Source organism: Procambarus clarkii, chromosome 39 (genome assembly GCF_040958095.1).
Source record: "Procambarus clarkii isolate CNS0578487 chromosome 39, FALCON_Pclarkii_2.0, whole genome shotgun sequence".
In the NCBI taxonomy this organism is placed as follows: domain Eukaryota; kingdom Metazoa; phylum Arthropoda; class Malacostraca; order Decapoda; family Cambaridae; genus Procambarus; species Procambarus clarkii.
This window is the reverse complement of record NC_091188.1, coordinates 41,026,611-41,038,548: the sequence shown is the minus strand read 5'-3', so window position 1 is coordinate 41,038,548 and position 11,938 is coordinate 41,026,611.

Genomic DNA, 11,938 nt, shown 5'->3' with positions numbered 1-11,938 from the left:
CTGTGTCCCAGTACACACACTCACTAAACACACCACTACACACCTGTGTCCCCGTACACACACTAAACACACCACAGACACTCACTAAACACACCACTACACACCTGTACCCGTAGACACACTAAACTCACCACCACACACCTGTACCCCCGTACACACACTCACTAAACACACCTGTGTCCCAGTACACACACTTAACACACCACTACACACCTGTGTCCCAGTACACACACTCACTAAACACACCACCACACACCTGTGTCCCAGTACACACACTAAACACACTACTACACACCTGTGTCCCAGTACACACACTAAACACACCACTACACACCTGTACCCGTACACACACTCACTAAACACACCACCACATACCTGTGTCCCCGTACAAACGCTCACTAAACACACCACCACACACCTGTGCCCTAGTACACACACACACACTAAACACACCACACACACACACACACTAAACACACCACACACACACACACACTAAACACACCACACACACACACACACTAAACACACCACACACACACACACACTAAACCCACCACCACACACCTGCGAGCCAGTACCACATAAGGAGAGAGCCACACCACCACAGATGGTCCACCAGGAAGACCATCTTGACCAAAGTCGAGGAACCACACAATAACTGCCACCACTGAACTAATTATGGCCAGTCTTAACGACCGCTTAACTCACAACATCTCCTCATGTTATGTCATGTTCGTAACATGTCATATGGACGGTGGTGGAGCTAGCAGTAGCCTGGCTACAACGGTGGTGGAGCTAGCAGTAGCCTGGCTACAACGGTGGTGGAGCTAGCAGTAGCCTGGCTACAACGGTGGTGGAGCTAGCAGTAGCCTGGCTACAACGGTGGTGGAGCTAGCAGTAGCCTGGCTACAACGGTGGTGGTGCTAGCAGTAGCCTGGCTACAACGGTGGTGGTGCTAGGACTTGTAGCCACCAGGGCTACACCACTATGACTATATAGCCACAGAATAAGTTAAGAGTGACTCAAATTAGTTCTCCAATCTATAAACAATTTACTGCGGTGAGAACACTGCAGTAAATGTTCTGCTGAACGTCGACACCACGAGTCATATGACCGTCGACACCACGACAGTCATATGACCGTCGACACCACGAGTCATATGACCGTCGACACCACGAGTCATATGACCGTCGACACCACGAGTCATATGACCGTCGACACCACGAGTCATATGACCGTCGACACCACGAGTCATATGACCGTCGACACCACGAGTCATATGACCGTCGACACCACGAGTCATATGACCGTCGACACCACGAGTCATATGACCGTCGACACCACGAGTCATATGACCGTCGACACCACGAGTCATATGACCGTCGACACCACGAGTCACATGACCGTCGACACCACGAGTCACATGACCGTCGACACCTCGACAGTCATATGACCGTCGACACCACGAGTCATATAAATACAGAGATGAGAAGTCTACCATTGAAACCATGCTATGAGAGACCTAACATGACAACTGGCAAGAACATTCATAACGTTAATGGAAATAGTAAAATGCCCCGATGGTTGAATACTCATAAAGTGGGGTGGCAAGTCATGTAGGTACAGCATGGAGTGACACTGCAGATCAACCTGCAACTGTGGCAGCTAAGAGGAAGAATGTAGATATCAACATGCCACATATTCCAGCACACATTATGAAGACGATTAGAGCTCGAGCAATGCAGAAGATGTACAATGACGGCGACGCAGCGGCTGCCAGATCAGGATCCGATGGGGCAAGAAATCCACCAAGTATGATAACTTTTTGTTTGGAGGGAGCAAGACTAGACGTGGACCTGCCTCTCATCAGGTTAGGTTAACCCATCTGCTGCACGGGGAGTAGACTTACTTCTTCCTGAAGAAGAGAGGACATGTCAGTATACTGTGGTGATGTACCGGACAACACCATTGATCAGTGAAGAAGAGAGGACATGTCAGTATACGGTGGTGGTGTACCGGACAACACCATTGATCAGTGAAGAAGAGAGGACATGTCAGTATACTGTGGTGGTGTACCGGACAACACCATTGATCAGTGAAGAAGAGAGGACATGTCAGTATACTGTGGTGATGTACTGGACAACACCATTGATCAGTGAAGAAGAGAGGACATGTCAGTATACTGTGGTGGTGTACTGGACAACACCATTGATCAGTGAAGAAGAGAGGACATGTCAGTATACTGTGGTGGTGTACTGGACAACACCATTGATCAGTGAAGAAGAGAGGACACGTCAGTATACTGTGGTGGTGTACTGGACAACAACATTGATCAGTGAAGAAGAGAGGACATGTCAGTATACTGTGGTGGTGTACTGGACAACACCATTGATCAGTGAAGAAGAGAGGACATGTCAGTATACTGTGGTGGTGTACTGGACAACACCATTGATCAGTGAAGAAGAGAGGACACGTCAGTATACTGTGGTGGTGTACTGGACAACAACATTGATCAGTGAAGAAGAGAGGACATGTCAGTATACTGTGGTGGTGTACCGGACAACACCATTGATCAGTGAAGAAGAGAGGACATGTCAGTATACTGTGGTGGTGTACTGGACAACACCATTGATCAGTGAAGAAGAGAGGACACGTCAGTATACTGTGGTGGTGTACTGGACAACACCATTGATCAGTGAAGAAGAGAGGACATGTCAGTATACTGTGGTGGTGTACTGGACAACACCATTGATCAGTGAAGAAGAGAGGACACGTCAGTATACTGTGGTGGTGTACTGGACAACACCATTGATCAGTGAAGAAGAGAGGACACGTCAGTATACTGTGGTGGTGTACTGGACAACACCATTGATCAGTGAAGAAGAGAGGACACGTCAGTATACTGTGGTGGTGTACCGGACAACACCATTGATCAGTGAAGAAGAGAGGACATGTCAGTATACTGTGGTGGTGTACCGGACAACACCATTGATCAGTGAAGAAGAGAGGACATGTCAGTATACTGTGGTGGTGTACTGGACAACACCATTGATCAGTGAAGAAGAGAGGACACGTCAGTATACTGTGGTGGTGTACTGGACAACACCATTGATCAGTGAAGAAGAGAGGACATGTCAGTATACTGTGGTGGTGTACTGGACAACACCATTGATCAGTGAAGAAGAGAGGACACGTCAGTATACTGTGGTGGTGTACTGGACAACACCATTGATCAGTGAAGAAGAGAGGACACGTCAGTATACTGTGGTGGTGTACTGGACAACACCATTGATCAGTGAAGAAGAGAGGACATGTCAGTATACTGTGGTGGTGTACTGGACAACACCATTGATCAGTGAAGAAGAGAGGACATGTCAGTATACTGTGGTGATGTACTGGACAACACCATTGATCAGTGAAGAAGAGAGGACACGTCAGTATACTGTGGTGGTGTACTGGACAACACCATTGATCAGTGAAGAAGAGAGGACATGTCAGTATACTGTGGTGGTGTACTGGACAACACCATTGATCAGTGAAGAAGAGAGGACATGTCAGTATACTGTGGTGGTGTACTGGACAACACCATTGATCAGTGAAGAAGAGAGGACATGTCAGTATACTGTGGTGGTGTACTGGACAACACCATTGATCAGTGAAGAAGAGAGGACATGTCAGTATACTGTGGTGGTGTACTGGACAACAACATTGATCAGTGTTTAACACGACCTCCTCCCGCCTCATCCCCTCAAAGCTGGATAAACTATTTCATGATATAACAATGAATGAAAGTTGCTAATGCTCATCATTTGTTGATTAAACACGTTACTTAAACCTTTTTAATTCAACTTGTTTAAACACGTTACTTAAACGTTACAAAACTTGATGTTTTGTCACGAGTCAGATCAGATTACTCCCGATATTTACCGAGGCAGGTGTTGAAGACATGTGTCATAACTTTACTGAACCCAACACACGAGTCATCAACACGTGTCAGTGTAACTTGGCAAGTGGATGAGGAACTCATAGTCAGTCAGAGGCTGAAGGATCATGCATGAATGTCTCCCCCGCCTCACTCCCCCCCCCCCCCAAGCCCCAAAGGGCCGCCTCAGTAGAGTGACAACCCGACGTCCTACAGTCACTCCATAAGGAATTTATCTGTTTTACTAAAATAAACAACGAACAAACCCGAATAACCCACTTAACCTATCCAGTCCGAAGCATAGAAAACGTCTATAATATGGTGCTTTAAGATTTAATAAACCCCCTGAGATTTGTAAGGAATTAGTTGATCTCATTAGCCAGGCGACGTGTTGAGTTAGAGAGGCCGCGTGTCGGCGAGCCTGGAGCCCTCCGTGTAACACCACACATTATGAGGTGTGGTGGCGCTCTCACACTGGAGGTGACGGTAGGCTGTGGGGAGGCCGGCTGTTACGGGGGGGGGGGGGGGGGGGCGTGGTCTGGTGACCCACAGTGTCTTTCACCCTGATGCTCCAGTTCACCTAGTAGTAAATAGGTACCTGGGAGTTCAACAGCTGCTACAGGATGTGTACTCACCTAGTTGTGTTTGCGGGGGTTGAGCTCTGGCTCTTTGGTCCCGCCTCTCAACTGTCAATCAACAGGTGTACAGATTCCTGAGCCTATTGGGCTCTATCATATCTACACTTGAAACTGTGTATGGAGTCAGCCTCCACCACATCACTTCCTAATGCATTCCATTTGTCAACTACTCTGACACTAAAAAAGTTCCTTCTAATATCTCTGTGGCTCATTTGGGTACTCAGTTTCCACCTGTGTCCCCTAGTGCGTGTGCCCCTTGTGTTAAATAGCCTGTCTTTATCTACCCTATCAATTCCCTTCAGAATCTTGAATGTGGTGATCATGTCCCCCCTAACTCTTCTGTCTTCAGCGAAGTGAGGTTTAATTCCCGTAGTCTCTCCTCGTAGCTCATACCTCTCAGCTCGGGTACTAGTCTGGTGGCAAACCTTTGAACCTTTTCCATTTTAGTCTTATGCTTGACTAGATATGGACTCCATGCTGGAGCCGCATACTCCAGGATTGGCCTGACATATGTGGTATACAAAGTTCTGAATGATTCTTTACACAAGTTTCTGAATGACGTTCGTATGTTGGCCAGCCTGGCATATGCCGCTGATGTTATCCTCTTGATATGGGCTGCAGGAGACAGGTCTGGCGTGATATCTACTCCCAAGTCTTTTTCTTTCTCTGACTCCTGAAGAATTTCCTCTCCCAGATGATACCTTGTATCTGGCCTCCTGCTCCCTACACCTATCTTCATTACATTACATTTGGTTGGGTTAAACTCTAACAACCATTTGTTCGACCATTCCTTCAGCTTGTCTAGGTCTTCTTGAAGCCTCAAACAGTCCTCTTCTGTCTTAATCCTTCTCATAATTTTGGCATCGTCCGTAAACATTGAGAGAAATGAATCGATACCCTCCGGGAGATCATTTACATATATCAGAAACAAGATAGGACCGAGTACAGAGCCCTGTGGGACTCCACTGGTGACTTCACGCCAATCGGAGGTCTCACCCCTCACCGTAACTCTCTGCTTCCTATTGCTTAGGTACTCCCTTATCCACTGGAGCACCTTACCAGCTACACCTGCCTGTCTCTCCAACACCTGTGTGTGTGTGCACACACCACCTACACTACACACCAGGCCCCTTCACCACTTACACCACCACCTGCACCACCACCTACTTCAGCCAGCTCATCATCAGCCTCCGCCCGTCATACCAAGTGCTTAATATGCCAAGGTCGTCACTATATATGGTGGAGGTGTGGGCTGGGTACGGCACAGTGGGGGGTGAGGGGAGAGGTGTGGGCGTAGGTGGGGGTGGTGGGGGCGAGAAGGTGTAGTAGTGAGGGGGTGGGGGCGAGAAGGCAGGGGGGGAGTAGTGAGGGAGGGGGTGGGGGTCAGGGGGAAGTATGAGACTAGGAATAAAGATAAGAAGACTGTTGTAACAAGGCAATAGACCCCCACCCCGCTCCTGTGCCAGGTAAGTCCACTACGGGCTCACCATAGCCCGTGCTACTTGCCCCGCTCCTGTGCCAGGTAAGTCCACTACGGGCTCACCATAGCCCGTGCTACTTGCCCCGCTCCTGTGCCAGGTAAGTCCACTACGGGCTCACCATAGTCCGTGCTACTTGCCCCCGCTCCTGTGCCAGGTAAGTCCACTACGGGCTCACCATAGTCCGTGCTACTTGCCCCCGCTCCTGTGCCAGGTAAGTCCACTACGGGCTCACCATAGCCCGTGCTACTTGCCCCGCTCCTGTGCCGGGTAAGTCCACTACAGGCTCACCATAGCCAGTGCTACTTGCCCCCGCTCCTGTGCCAGGTAAGTCCACTACGGGCTCACCATAGCCCGTGCTACTTGCCCCGCTCCTGTGCCAGGTAAGTCCACTACGGGCTCACCATAGCCCGTGCTACTTGCCCCGCTCCTGTGCCAGGTAAGTCCACTACGGGCTCACCATAGCCCGTGCTACTTGCCCCCGCTCCTGTGCCATGTGCAGGTAAGTCCACTACGGGCTCACCATAGCCCGTGCTACTTGCCCCCGCTCCTGTGCCATGTGCAGGTAAGTCCACTACGGGCTCACCATAGCCCGTGGTACTTGCCTCGCTCCTGTGCCAGGTAAGTCCACTACGGGATCACCATAGCCCGTGCTACTTGCCCCGCGCCTGTGCCGGGTAAGTCCACTACGGGCTCACCATAGCCCGTGCTACTTGGAGCTTGTTCGGAGTAGCTGAATCTATAACAACAACAGCAACAAGGCAATATATGCCAGCAAGACCCCGTCATTCTCACCAACAAACCGCCAACAATACACATGACTTAACTCACATCTCGACGCAGGTTCGAACCTTCGTCACGGCCCTTGTGGATTTGTTCATTTAACTCACATATGTTCTATCAAAAATAGCTGACAGTCAGCACATCTTCCAGCCCCCAAACTATCAGTCAAATAACGACTTACAGAGCTTCAAATAAGTCAACATTTGACTTAACACACACAACCAACGAGAATGAACAATAAAGTGATTTCTGTGTGTAGTGAAGTGCCTAGAGTCCTTCATACGACACATTTGGCACCTTTGATCTCAAATGTTAAATAATATTGTGTATTGCGGGGATAGGAATGGTTAGGCCTAGGTAAGGTTAGGCAAGTTGTTTATATATATATATATATATATATATATATATATATATATATATATATATATATATATATATATATATATATATATATATATATATATATATATATATATTGTGACGATAATCTCTTTCAAGAGAGATTGAGCCTGCTCTTCCCTACATAATTACGTCAAAATACAAGATACTATATACAAGATACGTTCACCAAGTATCGCCAAACGTTTTGCCCAGAGAGCAAATCGTACCCCAACACCTGGCCACCGCCGTAACCAGCTAACTGCTCATCCTCTGCCTGCCTGTTGCTGATTGGCTGGTGTCCCGTCGCACCTGCCCTCCGCCACCACCACAAGTCGATGTCTGGGCTGCAGTGCGCCAGTCTCGTCAGAATATCTCAGTGCTCCATGCAGTTGACATCTCTCGCTGGTAGACTAAGCCTTGGCTTTCGTGTACTAAGGGAGGTGGCAGCTCGAAGCCAGTATTCCAGCACTCATATTTTATTTTGCTATCACTGTAACTTACTTGTCTTAGCGTAACTTTTCATTTGCCAGTGATTATTCATATTATTTTGTTTGTTGACTTGTCCTGCATATTTTTATGAGATTACCTTTATTCATGTCTTGTTTTCTAGAGTAATTAAAATTTCATTGTTTATTTACTTGTGTTTTGTGTGTCTTCCCATTACCTTACCACAGACGAAAGGACCAACTTTTCTCTTTTTTTTTTGTCATGTGACGAGACCCTGCCCCTAGCTTTTGAAACAGCCGAACACCAACGCTTTACCGTCACAATATATATATATATATATATATATATATATATATATATATATATATATATATATATATATATATATATACACATCGTTGTTTATATACGTCGTCAATTTTACTCTTATGTTTTGATGATGATCTGGATTCATCAAGCCCGTAAGACCTCACTTACGAAACCTGTGCATCTTTTGTGGCTCATGGCAGCTTGGTCTGTATTTATTATATAGCTTACGAGTTGACAAAGGCAACGAGGTCATTCTGGACGCCAGGGTTGTTATTGTTATTGATAGCTTCCCAGCTCATAACTTGTTTACTAAATGTCAGCTGAGCCGCCATGATCTATCTTAAGGTTATCTGGAGATGATTTCGGGCCTTAGCGTCTCCGCGGCCCGTCAACTATTCAACCCGTCCTCAGAACAAGTCCATTCCATCCAGCGGTCGACCCCAAAGACCGCTACATAAAGGCCAAAGGCTCGTTAATCTAACCTTGTTCATGAATGAAAACTAATTTATCCCAGACTCTCAACTGATGACATTCGAACTTTTCTCGAACAGTGCTTCGAACGCCCAGACGCTCTGTTCGACTCCCACCTTTCCTAAACGCTTCCCTGCGGCGTAATGCAAATACGAATTATTGTCAACAGCAGCAAAACACTTAGCGTAACTTGACCTAGTTACACTAAATGTTACACTTAGTAACTTGTAACTGTGTAATATATATTCATTTATATTCAAGGAATTATAATTGCTAGTTACATAGTAAGTAATTTTAACACATGATTTTTGGGGCCGTTGGTCGCGTAGCCGAGCATAGTGTGAAGACTGGATGACGACCTCCAGTTACCCGAGACTGTGGCCGGGGGAACCAGGACGTCAGCTGTGAACCAGGACGTCAGCTGTGAACCAGGACGTCAGCTGTGAACCAGGACGTTAGCTGTGAACCAGGACGTCAGCTGTGAACCAGGACGTCAGCTGTGAACCAGGACGTCAGCTGTGAACCAGGACGTTAGCTGTGAACCAGGACGTCAGCTGTGAACCAGGACGTCAGCTGTGAACCAGGACGTCAGCTGTGAACCAGGACATCAGCTGTGAACCAGGACATCAGCTGTGAACCAAGACATCAGCTGTGAACCAAGACATCAGCTGTGAACCAGGACGTCAGCTGTGAACCAGGACGTCAGCTGTGAACCAGGACATCAGCTGTGAACCAAGACATCAGCTGTGAACCAAGACATCAGCTGTGAACCAAGACATCAGCTGTGAACCAGGACATCAGCTGTGAACCAGGACGTCAGCTGTGAACCAGGACGTCAGCTGTGAACCAGGACGTCAGCTGTGAACCAGGACATCAGCTGTGAACCAGGACGTCAGCTGTGAACCAGGACGTCAGCTGTGAACCAGGACGTCAGCTGTGAACCAAGACATCAGCTGTGAACCAGGACGTTAGCTGTGAACCAGGACGTCAGCTGTGAACCAGGACGTCAGCTGTGAACCAGGACATCAGCTGTGAACCAGGACGTCAGCTGTGAACCAGGACGTCAGCTGTGAACCAAGACATCAGCTGTGAACCAGGACGTTAGCTGTGAACCAGGACGTCAGCTGTGAACCAGGACGTCAGCTGTGAACCAGGACATCAGCTGTGAACCAGGACGTCAGCTGTGAACCAGGACATCAGCTGTGAACCAGGACGTCAGCTGTGAACCAGGACGTCAGCTGTGAACCAAGACATCAGCTGTGAACCAGGACGTTAGCTGTGAACCAGGACGTCAGCTGTGAACCAGGACGTCAGCTGTGAACCAGGACATCAGCTGTGAACCAGGACGTTAGCTGTGAACCAGGACGTCAGCTGTGAACCAAGACATCAGCTGTGAACCAGGACGTTAGCTGTGAACCAGGACGTCAGCTGTGAACCAGGACGTCAGCTGTGAACCAGGACATCAGCTGTGAACCAGGACGTTAGCTGTGAACCAGGACGTCAGCTGTGAACCAAGACATCAGCTGTGAACCAGGACATCAGCTGTGAACCAGGACATCAGCTGTGAACCAGGACATCAGCTGTGAACCAGGACATCAGCTGTGAACCAGGACATCAGCTGTGAACCAGGACATCAGCTGTGAACCAGGACATCAGCTGTGAACCAGGACATCAGCTGTGAACCAGGACGTCAGCTGTGAACCAGGACGTCAGCTGTGAACCAGGACATCAGCTGTGAACCAGGACGTCAGCTGTGAACCAGGACATCAGCTGTGAACCAGGACATCAGCTGTGAACCAGGACGTCAGCTGTGAACCAGGACATCAGCTGTGAACCAGGACATCAGCTGTGAACCAGGACATCAGCTGTGAACCAAGACATCAGCTGTGAACCAAGACATCAGCTGTGAACCAGGACGTCAGCTGTGAACCAGGACATCAGCTGTGAACCAGGACATCAGCTGTGAACCAGGACATCAGCTGTGAACCAGGACATCAGCTGTGAACCAGGACATCAGCTGTGAACCAGGACATCAGCTGTGAACCAAGACATCAGCTGTGAACCAAGACATCAGCTGTGAACCAGGACATCAGCTGTGAACCAGGACATCAGCTGTGAACCAGGACATCAGCTGTGAACCAGGACATCAGCTGTGAACCAGGACATCAGCTGTGAACCAGGACATCAGCTGTGAACCAGGACATCAGCTGTGAACCAAGACATCAGCTGTGAACCAGGACATCAGCTGTGAACCAAGACGTCAGCTGTGAACCAAGACGTCAGCTGTGAACCAGGACATCAGCTGTGAACCAGGACATCAGCTGTGAACCAGGACATCAGCTGTGGGTTAAGGAGCGTAGGGTAACCAGCTGGGTACTTCAAGGGTCGGTGCTGGGACCCATATTCTTAGGGTCACTTATGTTAATGACTTAACTACCGGGGTTGACTCCTACAGAACGACGGGAGTCTTGAGAGATGAATATTGTTAGATCCTTCAAGATGACTTAGACAAGTTGAAGACATGTTCTTCCACCAGGGTACACCCAAGACCACCACCACCAGGGTACACCCAAGACCACCACCACCAGGGTACACCCAAGACCACCACCAGGGTACACCCAAGACCACCACCACCAGGGTACACCCAAGACCACCACCAGGGTACACCCAAGACCACCACCAGGGTACACCCAAGACCACCACCAGGGTACACCCAAGACCCCTACCACCAGGGTACACCCAAGACCACCACCACCAGGGTACACCCAAGACCACCACCACCAGGGTACACCCAAGACCACCACCAGGGTACACCCAAGACCACCAACAGGGTACACCCAAGACCACCACCAGGATACACCCAAGACCACCACCAGGGTACACCCAAGACCACCACCACCAGGGTACACCCAAGACCACCACCAGGGTACACCCAAGACCACCACCACCAGGGTACACCCAAGACCACCACCAGGGTACACCCAAGACCACCACCACCACGGTACACCCAAGACCACCACCACCAGGGTACACCCACGACCACCACCAGGGTACACCCAAGACCACCACCACCACGGTACACCCAAGACCACCACCACCAGGGTACACCCAAGACCACCACCACCAGGGTACACCCAAGACCACCACCACCAGGGTACACCCAAGACCACCACCACCAGGGTACACCCAAGACCACCACCACCAGGGTACACCCAAGACCACCACCACCACGGTACACCCAAGACCACCACCACCAGGGTACACCCAAGACCACCACCAGGGTACACCCAAGACCACCACCACCAGGGTACACCCAAGACCACCACCACCAGGGTACACCCAAGACCACCACCACCACGGTACACCCAAGACCACCACCACCAGGGTACACCCAAGACCACCACCACCAGGGTACACCCAAGACCACCACCACCAGGGTACACCCAAGACCACCACCAGGGTACACCCAAGACCACCACCACCATGGTACACCCAAGACCACCACC